The following is a 12,777-nucleotide window of genomic DNA, read 5'->3' on the forward strand; positions in this document are numbered from 1 at the left end:
GAGAATTTTTTTTTTAAATATTTATTTTTTAGTTTTCGGTGGACACAACATCTTTATTTTTTTTATTTTTATGTGGTGCTGAGTATCGAACCCAGCGCTCTGCGCATGCCAGGCAAGCGTGCTACTGCTTGAGCCACATCCCCAACCCCGTGCCCAGCTTATTTTAAGAGTTATATACACAGAGTAAGTTAATTACTCCTCTAAGTCACAGTAAGATGATAAAGTGTGAAGATCATTTAGCTATGGAGAATGTTAAAAGCCTCTTCTGCAACATTATTTATAGCCTCTGGGGACCTTGGCCAACATAAATTATTGCAGAAACTATAATAGTTTATAATAGAGTTGACTAAAACATGGATCTCATGTGCATTCTCCAACTCATCAAGTAGGTGCCTTCTCCATAGCTCCCAGGCCCTTCCCTCCTCTCCTCCTTTCCTCCCTGTCTCCCTCCCTTTCTTTCTTCTTTGCCTGCTTTCCTTCCTTCTTTCACTCTTCCCTTCCTTGGGCTGGCTCCTTCACTTCTTCCTTTCCTTTTCTCTTTCTTTTTTTCTTTTCTTTTTTCTTTCTTTCTTTCTTTTTTTTTTTTTTTTTTTTTTTTTGTGGTGCTGGGGATTGAACCCAGGGCTTTGTGCATTCGAGGCAAGCATTCCACCAACTGAGCTCTATCCCCAGCCCCCACTTCCTTTTCTTTTTAAGCTACTGCATAGATAATTTTAGGAGCCAGCATTGCAAATTCAAATACTCTAAGAAGCCAGACAGATAATATGAATGAGTAAAGCTGCCAGACATCTCAACACAGTTTGGGACTCTAATAAAGGACTCAGGCTCAGAGGAGTGGGGTGCCTGACTGGCGAAGTGATTTATGGACAGGCTGAGATGAGATAGGCCTGCATAGGGCCTATCTCATCTGTATGTTCACATCAGCCTGGGGCTGCTTTTCCTTGGCTACCCTGGGGCCTTTTTTATTTCTTTGCTTGGATGGGTGAGGGCACATCAGAAAGCTGAGATGAAAGTTAGATGTCACTCCATGCACTTTTCTCATTTTACAAAATAGCAAAATGTCACTGACTCACAAGGCCTCTGGAGCCCAGGGGCTGGGTTTGAATCCTGCTCCATCACCGGTGGGCTGTGTCAACCCTCAGAAAGTTTCTCAGCCTCTGCATCCCTCCAAGTCTTATCTTCTCCAGGACACTGTCCCAGGAATTGTACCCTCCCCCACCCTGCAATAGAAATATTCTCTCATCTCATTAAATATGCTGTGGTTTTCTCTTAAAAAAAAAAAAAAAAAAAATATATATATATATATATATATATATATATATATATATATATATCTCATGTGCATATAATTAAATTAACCCCACTATACTGAATATTTAAAATTTAAACAGGTAGATCTTATGTTGGTTTTTCACAATAATTAAAATTCAAAACAACTTCCTTATTTCACCTCATCTCTCTGTTCTCCTTAAAGCAAGCACTCTTAGGAGATACCTCTACTCCCCCACCCTCCACTCACTTCCTTGGTCCCCATCACCCCACCAAACAGCACATGTCAAAGTCATCCAAGACCTCAGGGTGGCCAGACCCGTGACCGCCTCTCAGAACCCACCAGGCCTGCTCTTTCAGCAGGATCCAGTCCAGAATCTCTGACACTCCTTTTCAAATGGCTTCCTTCATCTGCCTTCCAAAACACTCTCTGGGTTCCCCTCGGATCCCACTAGCCATTGTTTCTAGGTATGTGTTTCCAGTTGCGCTGTAGCTCAAATCTTAAATGCCCTCCAAGGCCCAAGTGTTAAAGACTTGGTCTTTAACCTGGTGCTGATGGGAGGTGGTAAAACCTTAGGGAGGGGTCCTAGTGGGAGGTCTTTCTTTGCTCTCTGGCTGCCATGAAGTTAACAGCTTTCTCTACTACATGCTCTGGCCATGATGTATTGCTTTGCCACAGGACCGAAAATAACAGGACCAATCAACCATGACTAAAATCTCCAAAGTTGTGAGTCAAAATAAATCTTTCCTTTTTTTTTTTTTTTTTTTTTTTTTTTTGCAGTGCTAGGGATCAAACACAGGGCCTCATGCAGGGGCCAGACAACATTTTGTATTTTTAAGTTGACTATCTCATATATATATATTTGGTACTGGGGATTGAACTCAGGGGCACTCAACCACTGAGCCACGTCCCCAGCCCTGTTTTCTGTTTTATTTACAGACAAGGTCTCACTGAGTTACTTAGCACCTCACCATTGCCATTGCTGAGACTGGCTTTGAACTCAGGATCCTCCTGCCTCAGCCTCTTGAGCTGCTGGGATTGTGGGCGTGCACTACCGTGTCTGGCCTCATCTATCTTTTTTTTTCTTTTAATTTAAATGGACACAATATCTTTATTTATTTATTTATTTTTATGTGGTGCTGAGGATGGAACCCAGTGCCTCACACGTGCCAGGTAAGTGCCCTACCACTGAGCTACAGCCCCAGCCCACCTAGTCTGATGTATCTTAATATAGTAACAGAGAGCTAACCGACAGGCTCCTTCTCATCTATCCAGACTTCAATTTGGGAGAAGCCACACTTGGGGCTCAGACCCCTCTTCTTTCTCAGGCCATTCTCTCTTTGATTTCAACCAATGTATGGCTGTGCACTGATGAATCCTAAATTTATATCCCAGCCTGCTCTCTCTCTGGAACTCCAGGCTCATACTTACCCTCTCAATGGAATGCTTAGAAGGCGTCTTAAAATTAACAAGTACACAGCAAATTCCTAATTTCCTCCTGGAACCTGACTTGCCACCTGGACGGAGACAGACTCTATCCTCTGTCGCTAACACCATGTCACCCATACCTTGAAATCTTGAAATACTCTAATTTCTTTCCACAGCACTTAGCACTATTCTTCAATCTATTTACTTGCTAGTTTTTTTTTTCTTTTTTAAATCTATATCCCACTAATAAGATGAGTATACTACATGGGTGCAGGGATGTGGTCTCATTTGCCAATTTCTAGGTGCTCAGAGGTTGGCATAAAGTAAGTGCTCATTAAGTGTTTGTTAACAAAATGAAAAAATGACTGAAAAGTCTCTGTTCATAGAGCTTACATCCTAATAGAATGTGGAGAATGAGAAAAAGGAGAAGAATACCATAGGTAATAGGAAAGAAAATCAAAGGCCCACTGAATCAACCCACATAGATATGAAAAATGCATTATATATCATGAGGGGAAATTGGTTATAAGGAAACTAAAGCTGGGTGAGGAATACATATTGATGGTGGTAGAGGAGAGGTGCTATGTCATATAACATGGTCAAGAACAGGCTCTTGAACAAGGTAACATTTGAGCAGAAACCTGAAAAAAAGACCAGAGGAAAAACATGGGGAAAGAAGAGGAACCGTATTCTGGCAGAGGGAACAGCATGTGTGGAGACTCTGGGCAGCCACGTCTAGAGCAGCCAAGAGGCCTGCAGAGCTAAGGAATGTGGATGAGAGGATGTTGGCAGTGGACCAGCTCACAAGGTCCTTGCAAGCCATAATTAGTACTTTGGGTACTTTTTTTTTTTCCTGAGTATGATGAGAAGCCACTAAATTATTTCAAATACATAAATGATTTGATTTGTTTTGGGCTTTTAAAATATCACTGTGGCTGCCTCTGTGAGGAGCGTGTACTACAGAGGAGGAAAGCAGAGGCTGGGAGACCACTCGGAAGCTATGGTAGTCATCTGGGCAAGGGACAACAATGACTTGAACCAGATCCTCTGGTGAAGTGGCGGTGGCAGCAGAAGGATCAGGCTCCAGGCATGACTGGAAGGGGAAGCCTTGTCCCCAGAGGCACCTGATACACACCAACTCCTCCTGTGCCTTCCTCGCATGCATTTAACCACACACAGGCACCAGACACACAGCCTGATACTTCTTATTCTCATTTCAATGAAACATTCCTACTAAGCAGTCCAAAACAGCTCCTCTCTGATCAGGTAGGAAATTTCTTTGCAAAAGCAAAGAAGCCACTCACCAAAAAATGCTTTCTGAAGTTTATTGGGTAAAACAGGTTTTGGATTTTAGGGGGCTCAGAGGAAAATGCACTTTTAAAATACTAAGCCAAGTAGATTTTTCCACAATGTGATTCTAGAAAAGAATTTAGTATTTCCTATGAAAAGACCCCCACTGACCCCAGATTTCTACACTGACCATGGGTGAATTCATCTGGCCTTTCACTTTTGTCTCCTGTTATCCGTGGCATTCTTTCTCTTTAACTCCTTAATCACAAAACACAGCTATTTTCAGACATGTCACTTACACAAAGAAGGCGCGGCTTGAACGTTATTGATTCCCTCCACCGGGAAGGCACACTCTCTGCTCTTTTCTTTGCGGTGGGTCTGAATTCCAAGTGAAAGCTGGGTTGTGAGGTTAACTGGCCGAGCATTTCCCAAGAAATATGCAGGCAGAAGAGCGAGCGTGGGTCCCAGGTGAGAGGGGCTCTGGAGCCATGGTGAGGGGGTGTGCTGGCAGCTGACCGCTCTGATTCTGGAGAGGGCCTTCCACATGTTGCTTTGCATCTGTGCCTCAGTTTCCTAGCCTTTAAAATCAGGGCAACGGCATAGTATCGATTATGGGTTTATGGTGAGCTCTGGGTAACTTAATGCTTATAAAGGCCGTGGCACCATCCTTTTAGATTCCCAGTAGGTATTATCATTTTATTTACTTATTTATTTGCCAGGAGTTGAACCCAGGGCCACTAATCTGAAACCACAGTCATTAAGTTGATTTTTTACTTAAATATCCACAAATCCTATGTTCCATGTGGCATAACATAGAAATGCAGATATCCTAGAGAAACTAAAAGAATTAATTCCCCACAGGTCGGATCTGTTGGGTGTCATGACGTCTAATCCATTCTGGACTTCTGAATGCTGAATTTCTCCAGATTCAATGAAAGCTCTAGTTTTCATTGTAGTCTCAGCTGCCCTTTTATACTGGAGCAGTTCTGTCTTATGTGCATGAATCACTGCAACAGAATGCTAATGAAAAATGTCATCAGAATGCTGATGGGAAGGAGACCCAAAGGCAAGGCTGAAAAACAACTGGTTCTTAAGAACCAGAGAAGAGATGTGGCTGGAAAATGTCCCAGGAGTTCCCGGAAGGTACGGGTGGGAGCAGGACTGACTCAAAACCAGTAGGGTCCTCGGCCTACTGATGGGACAGAATTTCAGCATGTGTCAGTCAGAGGCCCATAAATATTTAAACAGGAAAGCAGATACACTTTTTCAAGGGAGGATGTGCGCCATCTTGAAAGAGAGAGATGTGTTCTGGGGACTTCTCCTGGCTCCTCCTCCTCTTCTTCTTCTTCTTCTTTTTTAAATTTGTTTGTAATTATAGATGGATAACATGCCTTTATTTTCTTATTTTTGTATGCAGTCTGAGGATCCAACCCCGTACCTCACATGTGCTAGGAAAGCCCCAGCCCCAGACCATTCTCTTCTTTTGATACTTTGCTTTACGCCACGCTCAGGATGAACCCAGGACCTCACACAGGCTAGGCAAGCACTCCAGCACTGGGTCACATCCACAGACATTCTGACTCCTCTTTTAAAGGAAACTTGAAGAGGGGTGTGTGGGGGAAGGTATGTGGTGATGTCATCAGTCTGGTTATCCAGGACAGTTTATGGTGATGGGATCTACGGTGGTCCATTTGTTCTCAGGATCCTTGAACAGACCTGGTCTCCATATCTGATCAAGAGATAATGCTAGAAAGTCCCCTAAATTATAAGTTTCTTAAAATATTCTATCTCTTTTTACTTAATCTATTGGTAGATACATTAATAATGTACAAAGTAATTATCATGAGTGATTTTATGGTACCTGTAATAAGATTTACAGATTCCCAAAAATTTGGGAGTGACAGGCCTGGGAGAAGAACTAAGATAGAGTGGGACAGGCCTGGAAAAGTATGCGGAACTTCAAATTAAAATTACATTTTTCTTGTCCTTCCTTTGTGTCTCTTTTCTACTTATGTCTTTTATTTCACCTCTCCTACCTCACCATCAGAGAAACTGCAGCTCTGCATTTGAAGAATGCCTGAGTTCAAACACAACTGCAGAACAGCTTGATATGGATCAGGACCTCCCTCACAGGTCTGCCAAAAGCATCACCATTGTGTTTTATGAGGCAAAATGGTAGACATGGTCTTTAAGAGCAAAGGCTACTGGGCTACCTCTGGGCTCTGGCACTCTGTGGCTCTGTGTTAAATAAACATGATAGGAGGCCACTGTTTGGAGCCAGGTTCCTGCACTGGGTCTTAACAGACCAGACTTGCTAGGCGTGGTGACACACTCCCATAATCACAGAGACTCCAGAGGCTGAGGCAGAGGATCAGGAGTTCAAAGCCAGTTTCAGCAACAGCTAGGCGCTAAGCAACTCAGTGAGAACCTGATGTAAATAAAATACAAAATAGGGCTGGTGATGTGGCTCAGTGGTCTAGGGCCCTTGAGTTTAATCCCCCGTACCCCTCCACACACAAAAAAAGAAAAAACAACAGACCTGACTAAAAATAAGAATGGAGTCATCCATCCTAAATTTCAAGTCGATGAACCAAAATAAGTTGTTTACCTAATATTCTAAGAAACCAGGAGAAATGTGAGCCAACAGCTGAACTTCCAAAAAAGAGCAAGTTTCCACTGGAAGGTTCATGAAATTCCCTTTGCTCTGATCCTTACAAGAAAAAGGTAGCCAGAAGCTGGGGAGGGTGGTGCACACCTGTAATCTCAGTGATTTTGGAGGATGAGGCAGGAGGATTGCAAGGTGGAGGTCAATCTGTACAATTTAGCAAGACTCTCTGTATTAATTTATTTTTTAAATAAAAAGGGATGAGGATGCAGCTCAGTGGTAGAGCACACCTCGGTTCAATCCACAGTACTGCAAAAAAATTAAAGGTAAGCTCAAGTAATCTGATGTTAACCAAATCAGTTACATATCTATTGCTCTGTCTCCATGTCACTGGAGGAAAAAGGAAAACAACTTTGAAATGACCAATCTGCTTTTTGTTCTTTCTTTCAGCATTTTTTCTTTTCTTTTTTTTTTTTTTTTTTTTTTTTTGTGAGGGAGAGTACCTGAGATTGAACTCAGAGGACCTTGTCCACTAAGCCACACCCCCAGCCCTATTCTGTATTTTATTTAGGGTCTCATTGAGTTGCCTGGCAACTCATTTTTGCTGAGGCTGGCTTTGAACTCACAATCCTGCCTCAGCCTCCTAAGCTGCTGGGATTACAGATGTGTGCCACCATGCCAGCTTCAGCTATTTTCAGTCCTCTGTAAAACCAACTTTGTGGCCTGGGTGTGTAGAGCACTGGCCTCCCAAGCCTGAGGCCTTGGGTTCAAGCCTTAGCTCTGCAAAACAAAACCAACCTCCTCTGCTGGATCATTGTACCACTTATTCTACTTTATGGGATGAAGTGTTGCCCGATTCTTGATCTTTAAATTGTTGTAAATTTGTTCTTTGACACAATTACTTAATGTCTCTGCACCCTGTTTCTTTTTTCTGTAATTTTTAATTTTTTTTTTAGTTGTAAATGGACACAATACCTTTATTTTGTTTATTTAGTTTTACATGGTGCTGGGGATTGAACCCAGGGCCTCACACATGCTATGCAAGCCCTCTACCACTGAGCTACAACCCTAGCCCCTTTCTGTATATTTTTCAAAACAAAACTATTTTTTAGTTGTAAATGGACACAACACCTTTACTCATTTTTTTAAAAAAAATATTTTTTAGATGTTGATGGATCTTTATTTTATTCATTTATTTATATGTGGTGCTGAGAATTGATCAAACCCAGGGCCTCACACATGCTAGGCAAGCACTTTATCACTGAGCCAGAACCCCAGCCCCTACTTTACTTATTTTTATGCAGTGCTGAGGATCTAACCCAGTGACTCACATGTGCAAGGCAAGTACTCTGTCACTGAGCTACAACCCAGCCCAATTTTTTTTTTTTTTTAATATCAGGGATTGAACTCAGGGGCACTTGACCATTCAGCCACATCCCCAGCCCTATTTTGTAGGTTATTTAGAGACAGGGTCTCACTGAGTTGCTTAGCACCTCAATTTTGCTGAAGCTGGCTTTGAACTTGTGATCCTTTTGCCTCAGCCTCCGGAGCCACTGGGATTACAGGTGTGTGCCACTGTGCCTGGCCCCAATTTTTTTAGTTTTTACTTTTTGGTACCAGGGATTGGACCCAAAGGTGCTTACCCACTGAGCCACATACCCAAGACACACACATCCCCCCCCCTTTTTTTTTTACTTTTTATTTTGAGACAGGGTCTCACTAGGTGCTTACAGCCTTGCTACATTGCTGAGGCTGGCTTTGAACCCGCAATCCTCCTGCCTCAGCGTTCAGAGTCACTGGGATTACAGCCATGCACCACTACACCTGGCTCTCAATAGATGATTGATCTTCATAGTTTCACCTTACAACGTTGTGGTAAGAATGAAATAAAATAGTGCCCCCAGTGTCCAGAGCAAAGCTGACACACGAAAAGTTCTCCATAAATGTTCGTTTTTATTCTTGGTATTCATTTTATTTAACTGAAATTCACTAGAAGACTGAAAGTGCTAGAGATCAAAACTCAATCTGTGAGCCCATGGGGATTATGGTGACCACCCTGTATCTTCTGTATCCTCCCCTCCAGCCCAGATCCCTTGGGACAGCTAGTGGGATGGCTGTTAGTACTTTTCTCTCTCTCTCTTTTTGTAATATTTTTTTAGTTGTATATGTTCACAATACCTTTATTTTATTTACTTATTTTTATGTGGTGCTGAGGATCGAACCCAGTGCCTCACAAGTGCTAAGCAAGCACTCTACCACTGAGCTACAACCCCAGCCTGGTACCTTTTTCCTTTTCAAAAACAGACTTAAGAATGCCAAGCTAAAATATATGTCACATCTCTGCTGGCTCATGTCTGAAGAAGTAGGCACTGTTGCAATGGTAATAAGCTCAAGTGATATAAAAGAGCCCAGCTCTTGGTACATGGACCTATTAGGGTTTTGCAACCCATTCTCCTGGTTAGGAAATCAATCATCCCATCTGAACACATGTCTTTTTACATGCAATTTACACGTGTGTTATGATTTTTACAGTGTTTTTTTTTTTTTTTTTTTGGCAGGGCTGGGGATTGAACCCCCAGCCTTATGCATGCTAGGTGAGTGTTATAACTCCAGCTCCATGGAGTGTATTTTTTAATTATAAGTTTTTACAACATCAGAAAAAAATCAAAGGGAAGGCCATTGGAAAATGGATAGAAGAGGTGGAAAAGGCATTTGACAATTTATCGAGATGGGAGAACTAGATCCTCACTTAATTTCAAATGTTTACTTAACGAAGCAAGATCATTCTTCCTAGGAATGCAACAGATAGTTCCAAGAATTATGCTAAAGATGTAAGAGGCCTCGGCTACCTGACTTGTTTTAGAAGGACAAGGCCTATCATAAATGACTATTCGAGTTCTACCCAGCTTTTCAGAAATCATTTCTGATCATTTGGGACCCTCAGGGACACAAACAATCATTTTTTTCATATATTAAGTGGGTAGGCAGACAGGTTCCCCACCTAAATGGAAACCATCTTTTAATTACACTACAGACTAGTGGTTTGCATCAATAGGACCCGTGTTTAGTTTGCTTGGCTTAGATCCACCAGAAGTTGTAGACCCAGGTATGTACAAATGAGCCCTGGCTCATATCTATGATTCTAGCAACTCAGTAGGCTGAGGCAGGAGGATCAAGAGTTCAAGGTCAGCCTCAGCAACTTAGTTAGGCCCCAAGCAACTTAGTGAGACCCTGTCTCAAAAAATAAAAAGGGATGGGGTTGTGGCTCAGTGGCTGAGTACCCCTGAGTTCAGTCCCGGGTACACACACACACACATACACACACACACACAGAGCTGGATTGGAGACAATCAGTCTTGAGAAATCATGTGTGTGTGTGTGTGTGTGTGTGTGTGTGTGTGTTTTGTGGTGCTGGGATTGAACCTAGGGCCTTGTGCATGCAAGACAAGCACTCTACCAACTGAGCTATATCCCCAGCCTGAGAAATCAGGAATATTTGAATGTGGGCTCTGACCTGTGAGATAAGAGTGAGACAGTTTCTAGGGCTTTACCTCATTAGTCATTCCCACCGTTGGAATGCTCCAAATGTGCGTAGAAGGAAATACACTGATGTGTTCAGGAAATATTTGTGAATGTTTCGGAACTTTTGCTGGGAATATCCAGGCCAGTGCCATCTATTTTAGGAGGTGACTGCTGAGAGCCAGGGAATGTTACCAATTCAGAGAATTGGTAAAATCATAAGAATATTTCATCAACATTTTAACTATCTGCAGAAAATGAATCAGGCCAATAATGATAGCCCAGCTGAAATAAAGATTCTAGAACAGGCTTCAGAAAAGTCATGATATGGGGTGGGGCACATACTAATAGCAAAAAAGAAAACTTAGCAAAAGATGGCCAAATTTCCCTAAAAGGCCCATCAGCATGACAAGAAATCTCCCTCTGCTTTAATTTTTACAAAATGGTTCTGTCTCTCTGTCCCCACCTTACAAAAGATCCCTGAAATGACCCATCTGCTTTAGTCCCCTGTTCCTGCTTTTTCTAGTCCTTCTCTGTCTACAAAACCATCTTCTCAGCCAACTATAACACTATTCCACTTTATGGAATGAGTGTTGCCGGGCTGAGAAGAACTGGAAATAAAGCCAACTAAGATCTTGATACCAAATTGTAACTTGTCCTTTAGTAACTGTCATACCTGAAATGGGAGGGGAGGGAAGCCATGGCTAAGAAAGAGAAAGAGAGAAAGGAATCTAAACGCACAAATAATACCAGACTACAATGATCAAAATACGAACACATTTATCTGTTCCCTTCACCCCTCCTCTCTGTGTCTGCTAGACTTGGCAAATACAAATACCCAACACCCAGTTAAATTGGAACTTTAGGTAAACAACAATTTCTTAGTACAAGTATGTCTGGTGCAATACAAGGGGCATACTAAAGTTAAAACTTTTTTCATTGATTATCTAGAATTCAAGCTTAACCTGGTGTCTAGCATTTTTCTAATAGCACAGGGGATTGAACTCAGGACTTCACACATCTAGACACACACTTTACCATTGAGCCACACCTTTAGGCACTGGTGATCAATATTTTATCTGGCTAAGCTACTCCTGTCCCATCCTTGGAGCTCTCCTGATTTAGCTAATAAAAACATGGATGTGCATACGTTAATACCCAAATACAGAAGTGTCTTCCCAGTGCTGGGCACAGTGGCACACACCTGTAATCCCAGCACCTTGAGAGGATGAGACAGGAGGATCGTGAGTTCAAAGCCAGTCTCAGCAAAAATGAGGCGCTAAGCAACTCAGTGAGACCCTGTCTCTAAATAAAATACAAAACAGGGCTGGGGATGTGGCTTAGTGGTCGAGTGCCCCTGAGTTCAATCCCCACTACTGAAAAGAAAAAAGAAGTGTCTTTCCACCTGGGTTTAAAACCTGGCTCCAGCACACCTGGCTTTAGGGTCTGGAGTAAATTACCTTGCTTTACCATGCCACAGTCACCACTTCTGCAAAATGGAATTCACAACAGTTCTTCCTTAGCAGGGCTGTTTTGAAGATTATGTGTTGCATGTCAGGGTCTAGCATAGTCCTCAGATCAGTGCAAACACTTGATCAGTGCTGGCTTTTATCGGTGGGAAGGGAACACAGTGAAAAAACAAAAGGGCCAGGGAAGAAGGTACCTGAGAGCTTTCATTTGCCTGCAATATTCCCATCTGTACATAATAATCGAGAGTTGCTGATGGCTATGAGTTCATTTATTTGACAAACAGGATGTAGCATATTGGGATAATAAATAACCAACGTTGACACAGTATATTACAGTTTACAACGGAAACTTTCATCTCCATTTCCTTTAAAATGTGTATTTTTAATCTTTCTTTTAGTTTAAAAATTATTTGCTTTCGTTTTGTTTTATGATATTGGAGATAGAACCTAGCTAGCACCTCTCCTCTGGTAGACAGGTGCTTTTCCACTAAGCTCCACCCCCAGCCCCAAAGGTGTATTTTATTTTTTGTATATTTTTTTAGTTGTCAGTGGACCTTTATTATTTAATGAATGCATTTCTATGTGGTTCTGAGAATCGAACTCAATGCCTCACACATGCTAGGTGGGTGCTGTACCACTGAGCCCCAGTCCCAGCTCTACCAAAGGTGTATTTTCTTTTTTAAAGAGAGAGAGAGAGAGAGAGAGAGAGAGAGAGAGAGAGAGAGAGAATCTTTTTTGTAGATGGACACAACACAACACCTTTATTTATTTATTTATTTTAATGTGGTGCTGAGAATTGAACCCGGGTCCCACCTGTGCTAAGCAAGCGCTCTACAGCTGAGCCACAATCCCAGCCCAAAGGTGTTTTTTTTTTTTAAAGGATATCCTGAAAATTAACCCATATAATACTGGTCTGCCTCTTACCCACCATTGGCAACCTCCTCTGACATTCAGTAACCTAAAAGGATTTAAGTATTCTTTTTTTTAAAAAAGAATCTTCAATAAAATATTTCCTTTGGGCAAGAAGCAAATTTAGAGCGATCTTTATGTAAGTACCAGCGTAGGAAGGACTTCTGGTCCCAAATGCATCTTTTTGTCCAAAGCCCCAGCCCCAAAGAATCCTTCCTAATGCCGTCATCATAAAATACAAAGGGCAACTAGTTCTCCACCTCTGGCAACAAAAGGCTCTCAGCAGA

General features: G+C 42.1%; 1 protein-coding gene across 3 annotated transcripts in view; it reads right to left on the minus strand.

Annotated features, from left to right (window-relative positions):
* Palm2akap2 (PALM2 and AKAP2 fusion) overlaps window positions 1–12,777 on the minus strand; it is a 457,063-nt gene that overhangs the window by 114,738 nt on the left and 329,548 nt on the right. The gene's annotated exons all lie outside the window — the stretch shown is intronic.

Source organism: Callospermophilus lateralis, chromosome 2 (assembly GCF_048772815.1).
Source record: "Callospermophilus lateralis isolate mCalLat2 chromosome 2, mCalLat2.hap1, whole genome shotgun sequence".
Taxonomy (NCBI): domain Eukaryota; kingdom Metazoa; phylum Chordata; class Mammalia; order Rodentia; family Sciuridae; genus Callospermophilus; species Callospermophilus lateralis.